Source organism: Leptodactylus fuscus, chromosome 1 (genome assembly GCF_031893055.1).
Source record: "Leptodactylus fuscus isolate aLepFus1 chromosome 1, aLepFus1.hap2, whole genome shotgun sequence".
Classification (NCBI taxonomy): domain Eukaryota; kingdom Metazoa; phylum Chordata; class Amphibia; order Anura; family Leptodactylidae; genus Leptodactylus; species Leptodactylus fuscus.
The window spans coordinates 19,626,571-19,640,577 of NC_134265.1; the positions used below are offsets into that span (position 1 = coordinate 19,626,571).

A 14,007-nucleotide genomic window follows, 5' to 3' on the forward strand; every position below is an offset into this window, starting at 1 on the left:
GTGACAGTAACCTATCTATCTGCAGGGCTGGGGTGATATGCTGGTTCTGGTGACCGTAACCTATCTATCTGCAGGGCTGGGGTGATATGCTGGTTCTGGTGACCGCAACCTATCTATGTGCAGGGCTGGGGTGATATGCTGGTTCTGGTGACCGTAATCTATCTATGTGCAGGGCTGGGGTGATATGCTGGTTCTGGTGACCGTAACCTATCTATCTGCAGGACTAAGTGATATGCTAGTTCTGGTCACTGTAACCTATCTATCTGCAGGACTAAGTGATATGCTAGTTCTGGTGACTGTAACCTATCTATCTGCAGGACTAAGTGATATGCTAGTTCTGGTGACTGTAACCTAGCTATCTGTGGGTTAGTTTGATATGATGGTTCTGGTGACTGTAACCTATCTATCTGCAGGACTAAGTGATATGCTGGTACTGGTGACCGTAACCTATCTATCTGCAGGACTAAGTGATATGCTGGTACTGGTGACCGTAACCTATCTATCTGTGGGTTAGGTCCATATTCTGAATTCTTGCAACAGATACTTTTCATAGATAAACGGACATGGTTAAATCAGACATACATAATAGAATAATTTTGGCCAAACCACCAATTTTGCCGTGACTAGTCAACCCTCTATCTATCATGTATAGGGGGTCTCCCATCTTTCCCTATACGGCAAATGTAGGGGAAAGGAAAATCTGGCTATGAGGTTTCAGCATGCCTGATTCTTGTGTTCCAGCAGTGTCTCTGGAAGTAGTCGTCCACTTTCCTAATTCGAAACACACGCACACTTGGCCGATCTGAGCATGCATGTGTATAGGGAGGGTGAAAAGGAATAGCTGTCGACCAAATGAGTGTTCAGGCCATGGCTATCTGAAATATCTGTTGAAAGCTGTTATCTGATTGGTTATCTGGAATGATGATGCGTTTCCACCTTCCGTTTATGGAGCTTAAAGGGAATGTTGAGTTTTCCGACTCTCTTCAAGCAGAGCGGTGTGTACTACGATGGGATGTTCTAGAATGTTCTATGATACTCAGGCTCTACCTGTATTCTCTTAAGTGCTCTCAATATATATATATGTTATTCCTAACCTTATAGATCACGACACATTGAAACGACCAGCTAGATGTATGAACAGAATATTTTTATAAGATGTGTAATATTACGTGTCATTTACTTTATTGCCGTGTCCTACTTGACAGCCAACTCAAGGATTATGTTCTTAATTTTTTTTGCTATATATTGTCGACCTCGAGTCTGCATGTTGAAGAGATTAGGACTTTGCAGCGATTGCTCAGCTGCACTTTCCAGCATGCCATAAATTGTGAACTATTCCTGACTTGTCAGCTTTAGCAGCAGTGACATCTGCTGGCCATCAGAAGGTACTGCAGGGACTTGTCCATTTGTATTGATCACCAAGAACATTTCTTTTGCACAGAAAAGGATATACATCGCTGTATTTAACCGGCTAGTCACTTTGACCTTACGTAGTCAGGATGATCTTGAGGGGTCAGAAATTGTGTTGATCTGACGGATCACAGTTGTCAGGGCAATGGATGGAATATATTCATGTATCCCTTATCTTATCCCTACCCCGTCTCTACGACTGTATCCCCAACAAATATAATACTGTTACTTTGTTACTTTTACTAATTTTGGGTACATCCAGTGATCCCTTTAAGTGGCTGTCCACTTTTTGCCTGAATGTTTTTATGGGATTAGTGTCCTCTCTCTTATACAAAGATACAAATCTGATGCATAAACCTGCCTTTCCATGATACAGTTCAGTCTGCAGCCACTAGAGGGAGCATACTGCATTGAGCTGCAAAATGCTCTTGAGCTCCACCTAGTGGCAACCGCAGGGATGAATGTTATTCCTTTTTTAATGTCTTAATTCGGAGCTCTGTATCAGCTTTACAGTCAGCGGAGCTCTGTTCTTCTATCTTAAGAAATGAATAATCGCCGAATAGTAAACATCCAAACAACCTGCTGGTAAGAAATGGAGATGACCTTTAAGCTGTTGGTGTACACCAGAATTGCTGCAAAATGTATTTACTTTCAGACGACAAAGGTAGCCGTTTTGTAATGTGACTCAATGTTCTATCACTGCAGTGTGATATCAGTGAGGAGAAGCTGCTGAATAATGTCACTTGGTGTCATGCACTTTACTATAAGCATCGCTTGCATTTACTTGATATACAGTAGTTTGGGATTTAAAGGTGATAAATTCCACTCTGAGTGGTCAAGATGATATCCCCATAGATGTATAGGGTAATGGTATAATGTGTTCTATACAGCAGTATCAGGTATTTTGCAGTGTGGGAGCTCTATCTCCCTCTCTCACAGCAGGAAGTCCCAGCACAATCTCAAATAGTAATCGAGATTATATTCTACCAGCAAGTTGTATGTACAGTCTTATTTATGTACAAGATGATGAATCTCTCCCAGTCTTAGAGAAGGAAGGTTTTGGCCTACAGGATTTGGGGCCTATAGGTATATACAGAGGATATTATTTCAAATGTTACCCTCCTTAAAGGGATTGTCACTAGACCCAGCATACAGGCCCCAGCCTGCAGATAGACAGGTTAGGGTCACCTGACTCAAACAGTGTTTTTCCCTTGTGAATCGCTACCTCTGTTGCCAAGATATTGCCATTTTATGTATATGCAAATTATCATCTTGAAACAATGGCGGCCTCCAAATTTTTGACAAAAATGGCAATATCTCAGCAATGGAAGCAGCAATTCACAAGAGGGAAACTCTGTATGAGTCAGATGAATCTCGCCTATCTATCTGTGGGGCTGGGGTGATGGGTTTGGGTCTGCTGACAAACTCCCTTTAAGGATTTTCAGCAATGTATTCTATTATCAGATGATCTATAATAGTTATGATACTCAGACTGTACCTGTATTTTTCTTCTCTCTATTTTTTTTCTTAAAGGGATTGTCTAGTTTGCCCCCTCCTCCTTTATTACATCCATATACCCTAATAGGACAACCCCTACCGGGGGCCCTTGCAATTCATCCATCCATTTTCTAAGTGCCTTTATCTATGATGCCGTTCTAATACCCCCAAAGAATTAAAGGGGTCCTACAGTTTTCATAAGTCACTTTAAGTTAGCCTGACACTCTTCACCTCTGCAAGTTACAGGTATTAGAAAGGACACATCAAGTCTTACCTGCCGCACAGGAGACTGTGTCTACGTGTTACACCGACTTGTTTCACTAGGGGAACAGGAAGTAGAAAAAGATCATGTGACTTTTTGATGATTTTTTTTGGGGGGAGGGGGATTCTGGAATCAGACCGTGTTCTTCACCATTGCCAATAACTATTCAGCTGTAGCCTTACTGTAACCCATGCTCTACAACCTTTCATAGTTTAAGGGGTGTGTAAACTTTTGCAAACCTCTTTATCGCCCCCCCCCCACCCAATGAAGCTACGATAAAAAATGAAGCACCGTTGCATTAAAAAAATTCTTACCGTTTTGTGTATACAGCTCTCATGCAGACCTGTAGGGCTTGGTTCGGCAATCTCTTCCGCTGTAGGTTAGAGTAGCGCATGACTATGGAGGCCTATAGGTGCTGTATACACAAAACGGTGGATATTTTTTAATTCGGACTATAGGCAGAGTTGCTTTGATGTCAATTCTAGATGCAGTGGAGCAATAAAAACGCGGTTGCAAAAGTATTCACGCCCCCATATAAAAAGATATAGGTGTGGGTTTTCCTAGAATATGAATGTTTTTTTTTAATTATTTTTGATTTTTTAATCTTCATTTGTGTGTACTCTGTCCATGAAGGAACAAAAACATCCAGGTTAAATCACCCGCAGCCTACATAGCCATATATTTCCTTATTTTACAGATATTTAACTTTAAGAGATGCATAGAAGATATATATATATATAGATATATACAGTATATATATAAAAGATCTATTTATGGTACAGACTATGAATGATACAAATACATAGATGCTATTTTATACTTGCCCCGGACCTGCACCTTGTAAGATTTTATAGAAATATCAGGTTTTTATCTAAACCTCAAATCTGCTGTAGTTTCATTTGCCTAAAATTAAAAGGGTTGTCTGAGATTTCCAAAAAAAAAAAAAAAAAAGACTTTTACAACTCAAAAAACAGCACCACCATTTTGCACAGGCAGTGTCTGGTATTGCAGCTCAGAATTTCTTATTAGGATGGGGATGAGCTGACACTGTTCATGGCAAGTGTGGAGACAAAACTCAAATTTTTGGTTCTAAACTCAGAGAACCCCTTTAAATGGCTCTTTTGTAACCTCACACTGACTATCAGGTTCTCTTTAGGCCTTTGTCACCTGTAATTTATGGTCGTTTGGTCGGAAAATCACTGCCCCGACCAATATGGCAGTCTGAACGAGGCCTTAATAAGATGTTGTTTTGCATTGTCCCACTCTCCCAGCAGCAAGTCCCAGCACGATCTCAAATTCCAATGCCATATTCTGCCTCGATTTCCCCTTCCATAGACATAGAAATAAAATATAAATTCTGTGTACCTGAAGCCTCCACTAGAGGGAGCCTGCATACAGTCTTATGATAGAGTTCAATGTATGAACCGTATACAGTAAGCTCTTCAGCTCCCTCTAGTGGTGACCACAAGTAGTAGAATGTCTATGCAGGGGATTTGGAGTTCTGTATAAGAAAAACACAGATCTAACCAATGTACTGACACTACATAGTAGGAAATTAACCAGAATGGAACATCGTGTTAAAAGTCGGAGCTTTCCTTTAAGTCTGATTGTCACCGGTGGCTGGCTATATGGGCCAGGGTCATGTGACACGCCTCTGTCTAGCACGATTTAGGTATATATTTATTTTAATGCTATAGTATAGGGAAAGACAACATTTCAGGAAGGATTCCATATGGCGGCCATTTTCTGCATGGACTTATAACTTCCTATACATGATTACGTTTTCCTGCCTTATGTGCCTAGGTTTAGATTTGTTAGAAATGTAATATATTAGGAGATTTCTCGGATTTGTGTCATGTTCTATGTGTTATGTTTATATCCTAGTACAAGGGGTGTAGCTTGGGGGAGTTGTGCGCGAGAGTTTAGTGCCAGGAGGGCGCCATCAAGCCCCTTGTCTTTGGCTCGGGTAGATGAATACAGGTTTGGGGTAGAGAACTGAACATTTGGAGGCCAGCTACGATTCTTGTACTTTTTGGATTTTCATAGTGCATGTTATTTTATGGGTGTTTGGATTATATTCTATGTCCTATATTCTAATACGATTCTTGTTGCAAAGTTGATCCCTTCCAAATTTTTCCATGTAGGATAGGCCTGGGTGCATAGAGGCCATTTCCCTTCCCGTACTTCCCCCGGGCCACTTGATATCCATACTGATGACTGACTTATTGAAAAAACGTCATCTATATACCGAGTTTAGTTATTATTTTCGGTATATGGGTCAAGATGTTAGAGCAGGGGTAGTATAAACAGCCATATCCTATGATGGGGTCATGGGTCAATTTTTTTGAGGGTAAGAGGGTGTTTTGTAGGTGTACAAATTTAACTTGCCAAACTCCATGATGGGCAAGTTTGAGCTATGTAGTCAGATATAGTATATTATTGGCCAATATAATGATTTGAATGTTTCTGGATTTATTTTAAGTGTTCCATTTACTTACAGCGCCCCTACAGGGGAAATAAAGCATTACACGGTGTCCAGTAAACTATAAAGAACTGGTCGTGTACAATGTAATGGGTTCTCAGGTGATCAAGTGATGAATAGGGGACCCCATTTATGAAATAGGCAAGACTTTAAAATTGGTCATATATACCCCATGTGACCTAAACTGCTATCCCGTGACATGGTCATGCGTCAATACACTACAGTCATTCTACCAAACCTGCACAACTGTTTGGTTGAACTGGAGCCTAAAGCTAAATTTTAACTAAGCTCCGCCCACTATTGGCTTCCATCTTAAAGGGGTTGTCCCCACAACCCAGCTTATCACCCCAGCCCTGCAGATAGGTTTGGGTTGGCTGAATCAAACAGTTCTTCCCCTTTATGAATCCCTGCCTTCGTTTTGTCAGTATGCAAGGGGGTGACCTTAACCTACTTATCTGCAGGGCTTGGGGCATTGATATGTTGGGGTCTGTGACCCCCCCCCCCCCCCCCAAGGTGTATGAAAATAGTGGGTGTGGCATAAAAGTTTTTGGCCTCTATACTATCAGCCTTTATGTACTGTCACTATTTTATAGGGAACAAGCTTCCAAAAGGTGGAGCTAAAGAAAGTTTTATTATTTCGATCAAGGAAAACCTATTTGCATAATCTCCGCCCTTACTTATTGTTTCACATGCACTAGCACTGGAGGGGAGGAGCAGAAGACCATATAGAAGCCTCTTGGTACATATAGAAGAGGAGGATAGCATGGTAAATGAGATATACATATATATATTTTTTTTATAGCTAAGCATACTTTCTAACTTTCATTGTGATATGACTGGCAGGTAAAGCAATGCTCAGCTCCATTACGTGATCGGTACATATGGTACGATCCTGTAGATTGCACCAATTTCTGAACAACTACTTTTGTATATTTCTTTCATTCTTGGGACAGACACGGATGGTGCATGGCTAGAATAGGCCATCAATGTCCAATAGGTGTAAGTCCAACTGCTAAGACCCCCTCTGAATGTGGCTTTGCACAATTGGGTATTGATTGTGATTGATCACCTATGGGGTCTGTAGTAAAAACTGAGACATGATGTTGTGGTATCCTGATATGACTACCACTTTACTCTATCAATAACTTGGGATTACAATGGTTTGACCTCCACTAATTGGACATCCGAGTAATATGCCACAAATGTCAATCTGGGTAAAAAAAAATCCCTTTAAGGAGGACCTTTCACCGCTTCCACCAATTTTAATTCTTTGTATCTGTCAATAGATGCCACTCCACTGACTCCAACACAGTTGGAATTTTTTCTCTAACCCCTACGGTTCCTGAGCAATCATTGTTACTAGTTTCAGCACCCAATAAGTTAGGTAGGCTCTGTACTGCCAGGTGGGCGGTCTCTGTCTGTCTGCTGTAGTCTAGGACCGCCCATTTAACGGTAGAGAGCCTAACATATTGGGTGCGGAAACTAACAGCATGGATTGCACAGGAACCGTAGGGGCTAGAGAAAAAATTCAAACTGTGCCAGAATCAGTGAAGCGGCACCTATTGCAAGATGAAAAGAGTTAGAGTTAGTGGAGGTAGTGAAAAGTCCTCCTTAAAGGGATTAGACAAGGCTACTTTTTTGTTTTTTTTTTCTAAAAACAGCACAACCCCTTTACAGTTGTGTATATTATTGCAACCCAGTACTCATCACTTCAATGGTGCTGTGTTGTAATACCACATATGACCTGTGCACAGGGGTGGCACTGTTTTTAGAAAACAAATTGTCATGTTTTTCTAATCTTGTACATCTTCAACTAATTTGTCACCTCTTGTACAGAAAACAAAGATACTTTATTCAGATTGTATAGTATATATAGATATATATGACTCACCTGTTTTGTAGATGTACAATGCTGTTACTCTGCGGACACCTTTACTGCAGATCTATGAATGTCGTCACTTCACTTGATGTAATAAGAGGTTAACAGACCGCTGCCAAAGCTTAATGAAGGCGGTAGTAGCAGCGGCATTAATGCTATATATATATGTAAAGATACATACCCGATATATATAGTATTAATCACAGTATACATGTGGATTGTATGGATTCCATTTATTCTGATGTCTACACTCGCGATTGTTTGCATAATTGCATGCGTTCTGACGAAACCTGATTGTATGAGCCACTAAAGCACTGGGTGAATGGTTTTTCTGTTTGTTTTTTTTTTTGTTTTGTTTTTCAGAGAAAATTCCAAAATTTATTTCTATTTGTAAAAAATAATAAAAGAATTTAAAATTATTCTCTGATCTCGGACATTTCATTTTTACTGCATTGGTATTTATTTGTACTGGTGAAAAAGTGAATCTATTCTGATATACAGGGCTTTGCAAAAGTATTCACATCCCTAAAAAGTTGTTCAATAAATTTACACACAACATCCAAGTCCAACAAACTGCCAGTGATATTAATACAGACGCCTAAACTAATACAGACCCCAGACCAGACCCCTAAACTAATACAGACCCCAGACCAGACCCCTAAGCTAATACAGACCCCAGACCAGACCCCCTAAACTAATACAGACCCCAGACCAGACCCCTAATCTATTACAGACCCCAGACCAGACCTCTAAACTAATACAGACACCAGACCCCTAAACTAATACAGACCCCAGACCCCTAAACTAATACAGACCCCAGACCGGACCCCTAAACTAATGCAGACCGGACCCCTAAACTAATACAGACCCCAGACCGGACCCCTAAACTAATACAGATCCCAGACCGGACCCCTAAACTAATACAGACCCCAGACCAGACCCCTAAACTAATACAGACCCCAGACCAGACCTCTAAACTAATACAGACCCCAGACCAGACACCTAAACTAATACAGACCCCAGACCCCTAAACTAATACAGACCCCAGACCAGACCTCTAAACTAATACAGACCCCAGACCAGACCCCTAAACTAATAGACACCAGACCCATAAACTAATACAGACCCCAGACCAGACCCCCTAAACTAATACAGACCCCAGACCAGACCCCCTAAACTAATACAGACCCCAGACCAGACCCCTAAACTAATACAGACCCCAGACCCCTAAACTAATACAGACCCCAGACCAGACCCCTAAACTAATACACACCCCAGACCAGACCCCTAAACTAATACAGACCCCAGACCAGACCCCTAAACTAATACAGACCCCAGACCAGACCCCTAAACTAATACAAACCCCAGACCAGACCCCTAAACTAATACAGACCCCAGACCAGACCACCTAAACTAATACAGACCCCAGACCAGACCCCTAAGCTAATACAGACCCCAGACCACACCCCTAAACTAATACAGACCCCAGACCAGACCCCCTAAACTAATACAGACCCCAGACCAGACCCCTAATCTATTACAGACCCCAGACCAGACCTCTAAACTAATACAGACACCAGACCCCTAAACTAATACAGACCCCAGACCCCTAAACTAATACAGACCCCAGACCGGACCCCTAAACTAATGCAGACCGGACCCCTAAACTAATACAGACCCCAGACCGGACCCCTAAACTAATACAGATCCCAGACCGGACCCCTAAACTAATACAGACCCCAGACCAGACCCCTAAACTAATACAGACCCCAGACCAGACCTCTAAACTAATACAGACCCCAGATCAGACCCCTAAACTAATACAGACCCCAGACCAGACCCCTAAACTAATACAGACCCCAGACCCCTAAACTAATACAGACACCAGACCAGACCTCTAAACTAATACAGACCCCAGACCAGACCCCTAAACTAATACAGACCCCAGACCAGACCCCCTAAACTAATACAGACCCCAGACCAGACCCCTAAACTAATACAGACCCCAGACCCCTAAACTAATACAGACCCCAGACCAGACCCCCTAAACTAATACAGACCCCAGACCAGACCCCCTAAACTAATACAGACCCCAGACCAGACCCCTAAACTAATACAGACCCCAGACCCCTAAACTAATACAGACCCCAGACCAGACCCCCTAAACTAATACAGACCCCAGACCAGACCCCTAAACTAATACAGACCCCAGACCCCTAAACTAATACAGACCCCAGACCAGACCTCTAAACTAATACAGACCCCAGATCAGACCCCTAAACTAATACAGACCCCAGATCAGACCCCTAAACTAATACAGACCCCAGACCAGACCCCTAAACTAATACAGACCCCAGACCCCTAAACTAATACAGACCCAGACCAGACCCCTAAACTAATACAGACCCCAGACCAGACCTCTAAACTAATACAGACCCCAGACCAGACCCCTAAACTAATACAGACCCCAGACCAGACCCCTAAACTAATACAGACCCCAGACCAGACCTCTAAACTAATACAGACCCCAGACCAGACCCCTAAACTAATAGACACCAGACCCCTAAACTAATACAGACCCCAGACCAGACCCCCTAAACTAATACAGACCCCAGACCAGACCCCTAAACTAATACAGACCCCAGACCAGACCCCCTAAACTAATACAGACCCCAGACCAGACCCCTAAACTAATACAGACCCCAGACCCCTAAACTAATACAGACCCCAGACCAAACCTCTAAACTAATACAGACCCCAGATCAGACCCCTAAACTAATACAGACCCCAGATCAGACCCCTAAACTAATACAGACCCCAGATCAGACCCCTAAACTAATACAGACCCCAGACCAGACCCCTAAACTAATAGACACCAGACCCCTAAACTAATACAGACCCCAGACCAGACCCCCCTAAACTAATACAGACCCCAGACTAGACCCCTAAACTAATACAGACCCCAGACCCCTAAACTAATACAGACACCAGACCAGACCTCTAAACTAATACAGACCCCAGACCAGACCCCTAAACTAATCCAGACCCCAGACCAGACCCCTAAACTAATACAACCCCCAGACCAGACCCCTAAACTAATACAGACCCCAGACCAAACCCCTAAACTAATACAGACCCCAGACCAGACCCCTAAACTAATACAGACCCCCGACCAGACCCCTAAACTAATACAGCCCCCAGACCAGACCCCTAAACTAATACAGACCCCCGACCAGACCCCTAAACTAATACAGACCCCAGACTAGACCCCTAAACTAATACAGACCCCAGACCCCTAAACTAATACAGACACCAGACCAGACCTCTAAACTAATACAGACCCCAGACCAGACCCCTAAACTAATCCAGACCCCAGACCAGACCCCTAAACTAATACAACCCCCAGACCAGACCCCTAAACTAATACAGACCCCAGACCAAACCCCTAAACTAATACAGACCCCAGACCAGACCCCTAAACTAATACAGACCCCCGACCAGACCCCTAAACTAATACAGCCCCCAGACCAGACCCCTAAACTAATACAGACCCCCGACCAGACCCCTAAACTAATACAGACCCCAGACAAGACCCCCTAAACTAGTACAGACCAGACCCATAAACTAGTACAGACCTCAAACCAGTCCCCTTAATACATGGACTAAAAATAGTCCCAAACCAGAGATCAGACCCCCTACACTAATACAGAGCCCCTAAAGAAGTATAGACCCCAGACACCCTAAAATGAATACAGATCCCAGACCAGCTGTAGAGCTGTTCACTTCTGTTCCATGTTTGCTTGTGACCATATTGGTTGTCATTCAGTGACACATTTGGATTTTTTGCCACCCTCCTACCCCATTTTATGTGACCCCCCCCCCCCTCCTCCCATAAGTTATCTCTGATCCTACACTACAGAGGGGTACAGATTATGAGGCTTGGGGGATATGGTATGTAAAATTGTTGTTCCCCTCACTTAATGAAAGAAGAACCCACAATGGTCACAGAAATAACCTGAATTTGACAAAAGTAATAATAACCAAACTACACGCTGACAAGTCACAAAGCTTCTGGGAGAATGTCCTATGGACAGATGAGATAAAAATTGAACTTTTTGGCAAGGCACATCCGCTCTATGGTCACAGAGGGAACAATGAAGCCTATCCTGAAAAGAGCAGCGTCCCTACTGTGACACATGGAGGAGGCTCTATTATGTTCTGGGGCTGTTTTGCGCTATCTGGCTCAGGGTATCTTGTATCTGTGCAGGGTACAAGGAAATCTCAAGACTATCAAGGGATTCTAGAGAGAATTGTGCTGCCCAGTGTCAGAAAGCTTGGTCTCAGTCACAGGTCCTGGGTCTTGTGACAGGACAATGACCCAAAACACACAGCTAAAAACACCCAAGAATGGCAAAGAGGAGAACATTGGATTTTTCAGAATATTAAGTTACGGGAACCATCATTTCTGTCCAGGCCGTGTCAGGAGGTTTATTCTTAAAAAAAAAATTCTGTTGAAGCAAAAACCAAAGTCTGACTTTCATTTGTTCATTTTCGTAGAATTTTTATATATTACTTTTGTCAGATACAAGTTATTTTTGTGCCCATTGTGCGGTTTTCTTTCATTAAACGAGGGGACCAACAATTTTGTCCACTATGTACAGTATATAATGTCGGTACAGGCGGTGACATTATACAGTGCTGAGCCCTCCTCTTCTTACCTGTCAATCTTTTCCTAGGTCTGAGTACAAGGTCGGTGACTGAACTTGACTTAACCCCAACCTTTAACAATTGTCACTACTTTTGTGCGTGGCCACTTGTTAGCCGGACTTGGTGTATTCTGTTGTGTGTCTGTTCCTTCAGGTTTTCTGCAAGATCTTTGCCTCAAAGCAGTGGAATGGGAAAAGATACCTGATGGATCAGCAATGGGTTCTCTTGGTCCCAATGACACGGGCCCACACTGTGATCTGTAGTACGGGGGCACCACAAGGTCCAGTTCTTGCCCCATTTCTCTTCACACTATACACTGCTGACTTTAGGCACAACTCCTCCAGCTGTTACTTACAGAAGTCCTCCGATGACTCTGCTATAGTCGGCCTTATCACTGATGGCGACGATAGGGAATACAGAGACTTAAATCGGGACTTTGTGGACTGGTGCCAGCGGAATCAGCTCAGGATTAATGCTGGGAAGACCAAGGAGATGGTGGTGGACTTTAGTAAACGGAGAAGTGCTCCGACCCCGGTGGAGAGCCACATGTATTGAGATAGTCAGGACCTATAAGTATCTGGGTGAGCTCCTCAATAATAAACTAGACTGGGCTGATCACCTGGAGGCGCTGCACAGAAAGGGCCACAGCAGACTCTACCTGCTCAGGAGGCTGAGGGCCTTCGGAGTCCAGGGGACACTTCTTAGGGCCTTTTTCAACTCTGTAGTAGCATCAGCCATATTCTTCGGAGTAGCATACCAGCCAGGGATAGGAATAGACTTGACAGGCTGATCAGGAGGGCCAGCTCTGTCCCGGGCGGGCCCACTGGACCCAGTACAGGTGGTGGGTGACAGAAGGACACTGTCCATGGTGAGCTCCATGCGGAGAACAAATCCCATCCCATGTATGAGAACTTGACGGCACTGGGCAGTAGTGTCAGTGACTGACTGCTTCACCCCAAGTATGAGAAGGAGTGCTATCGCAATTCCTTCCTCCCAACCGTGACCAGGCTGTATAATCTACATCAGTGCAAGCGAAGACTCCGCACAGAGAACTAAATGATCCTGAGTCTTTCTTTTTCTTTAGCTGCGATGACTCCTAGTATTTTCTCTTATCTGCTATTCTGAGATTGTGTGTCTCCTTCTGTAATATATTACTGTTATTATCCTGTATCCATACTATCATGCTGCTGTTTGAAATTTCCCCATAGTGGGCCTAACTTATCTTATCTTACTATGACATTACCAGTGACATTTATTCAGTTAACCTACTGTGACATCACAAGTGTGTATCATTCAGGTAACCTACTGTGACATCACAAGTGTGTATCATTCAGGTAACCTACTGTGACATCACAAGTGTGTATCATTCAGGTAACCCACTGTGACATCATATGAGTGTTTTAGTGGGGTGACCTAATGTGACACAGAGGTGGACATACCTGTTCTTGCCAATTCTCCTGAGAGTTCTGCAAGGCTCCCTCTACAGGGACGACCCATCCCTCTTCTGGGGCCCCATCATTTATATTATACATGACAAGGGTACAAAAGGGCACTTTGGGTTCACACGTCCCAATAAGAGTTCTGCACATCACAAAAGGGGGTGTAGTTTATTAATGGGGCGTGACCATTCAACATTTTAAATAAAATTGGACGTGTATGGCCATACATATGGGCTAATGGCAAGATGCAAAGATGGCAACCAACATGGCGGCACTTCCTGTGGTGAGAGAAGGGTCTATCTCTAACAGTATATAAAATAATCTCATGTCT

General features: G+C 43.2%; 1 protein-coding gene across 1 annotated transcript in view; it reads left to right on the plus strand.

Moving 5' to 3' along the window:
• Positions 1 to 7,946, plus strand: part of PRLR (prolactin receptor) — a 31,007-nt gene extending 23,061 nt beyond the window's left edge. The window contains exon 10 of the mRNA XM_075268010.1: positions 469 to 7,946. The gene's annotated coding sequence lies outside the window, so the exon portion shown is untranslated. The remainder of the gene's footprint in view (positions 1 to 468) is intronic.
• Positions 7,947 to 14,007: the final 6,061 nt, after the last annotated feature.